Raw genomic sequence first — 2,545 nt, forward strand, 5'->3', positions numbered from 1 at the left:
AAGAGACACAGATGTATAGAACAGTCTTTTGGACTCTGTGGGAGAGGGAGAGGGTGGGGAGATTTGGGAGAATAGCATTGAAACATGTATAATATCATGTATGAAACGAGTCGCCAGTCCAGGTTCGATGCACGGTACTGGATGCTTGGGGCTGGTGCACTGGGACGACCCAGAGGGATGGTATGGGGAGGGAGGAGGGAGGAGGGTTCAGGATGGGGAACGCGGGTATACCTGTGGTGGATTCATTTCGATATTTGGCAAAACTAATACAATATTGTAAAGTTTAAAAATAAAATAAAATTAAAAAGTATATTGTTTTTCCATGAGGATTCAATGCATTTTGGCAACTCTAAAAATATCTCTAAATAATATTATAATTTATTTGTAGATTATTTTGGATTTTCAACATGCATATCATACAATCTCTAATTAAACATTTTCTGGATATGTTGTTTCCAATGTTTTTCCTTTTATTTTTTTCTTGTGTTTGGTTCACTAGCTGAAAACATTAGTACAATTTTAAATAAACAATAAAAGTGGGTATCCTTGACTTCCTCATCTAAAAAGGAAAGTATCAATACTTAACATTTCATGCTTAAAATGTTAAGCAAAGTTATCTCATGTACTATTTTTTGTACGTGTCTGTTTGTTATATTTTGCTTTTTAGTGAGTGAATGTTGAATTTATCAAGCTAATTTCCTCATTTAATTCCTTTAATATTTTGATATGGTAACATATTTTTAAAAAAATTTCTGATCAAAATATGTGTTTTTTCCTGAGAAAATTACTATAAGCATTATATATTTATCTTTTTATTAGTTGATTGGTTTAATGTGTCAGTGTTTTATGTATAATTTAAAATTCTATGATCATTAGTAAGATTGTTCTGTAATTTTATTTTATTGTCCTTTACTTGTTACTTTTTGCCATCAAGATTACATTTGTCTCTTAAAACAAAAATGGTAAGAGGTTCTTCTTATTCAATTCAGTGCATATTATGTAGAAATGAAAAAGAGAGTGTGATAGGGAGATACATAAGGACAGTATTCATATCAAAAAAAACTATAAGTTAATTGCTATTCAGTTCACTTCATTTCTTCAGGAGCGTTCAACTGTTTGTGACCTGATGGACTGCAGCACACCAGGCCTCCCTGTCCATCACCAACTCCTGGAGTCTACTCAAACTCATGTCCATTGCATCAGTGATGCCATTCAACCATCTCATCCTCTGTTGTCCCCTTCTCCTCCCTCCCTCAATCTTTCCCAGCACCAGGGTCTTTTCCAAGGAGTCAGTTCTTCCCATCAGGTGGCCAAAGTATTGGAGTTTCGGCATCAGTCTTTCCAATGAATATTCAGAACTGATTTCCTTTAGGATGGACTGATTGGATCTCCTTGCAGTCCAAGGAACTTCAAGAGTCTTCTCCAACACCACAGTTCAAAAGCATCAGTTCTTCAGAGCTCAGCTTTCCTTATAGTCCAGCTCTCACATCCACACATGACTACTGGTTAACTACTGGAAAAACCATAGCTTTGACTAGACAGACCTTTGTTGGCAAAGTAAGGTCTCAACTTTTAAATATGCTGTCTAGGTTGGTCATAGCTTTTTTTCCGAGGAGTAAGTGTCTTTTAATTTCATGGCTGCAATTAGTCACCATCTGCAGTGACTTTGGAGCCCACCCCCCAAAAAAAATTCTGCCACTGTTTCCACTGTTCCCCCATCTATTTGACATGAAGTTATGGGACCAGATGCCATGATCTTAGTTTTCTCAATGTTGAGCTTTAAGCCAACTTTTTCACTCTCCACTTTCACTTTCATCAGGAGGCTTTTTAGTTCTTCATTTTCTGCTATAAGGGTGGTGTCATCTGCATATCTGAGGTTATTGATATTTCTCCCAACAATCTTGAGTCCAGCTTGTGCTTCTTCTAGCCCAATGTTTCTCATGATGTACTCTGCATATAAGTTAAATAAGCAGGGTGACTGTATACAGCCTTGACGTACTCCTTTTCCTATTTGGAACCAGTCTGTTGTTCCATGTCCAGTTCTAACTGTTGCTTCCTGACCTGCATACAGATTTCTCAGGAGGCAGATCAGATGGTCTGGTATTCCCATCTCTTTCAGAATTTTTCACAGTTGTGGTGATTCACACAGTCAAAGGCTTTGGCATAGTCAATAAAGCAGAAATAGAAGTTTTTCTGGAACTATCTTGCTTTGTTGATGATCCAGAAGATGTTGACAATTTGATCTCTGGTTCTCTGCCTTTTCTAAAAGCATTTTGAACATCTGGTAATTCACAGCTCACATACTGTTGAAGCCTTGCTTGGAGAGTTTTGAGCATTACTTTACTAGCATGTGAGATGAGTGCAATTGTGTGGTAGTTTGAGCATTCTTTGGCATTGCTTTTCTTTGGGATTGGAGTGAAAACTGACCTTTTCCAGTCCTGTGTCCACTGCTGAGTTTTCCAAATTTGCTGGCATATTGAGTGCAGCACTTTCACAGCATCATCTTTTAAGATTTGATGCTGGAATCCCATCTCAACTGGAATCT

This window comes from Bison bison, unplaced genomic scaffold (genome assembly GCF_000754665.1).
Source record: "Bison bison bison isolate TAMUID 2011002044 unplaced genomic scaffold, Bison_UMD1.0 scf7180017857126, whole genome shotgun sequence".
NCBI classification, from domain to species: Eukaryota; Metazoa; Chordata; class Mammalia; order Artiodactyla; family Bovidae; genus Bison; species Bison bison.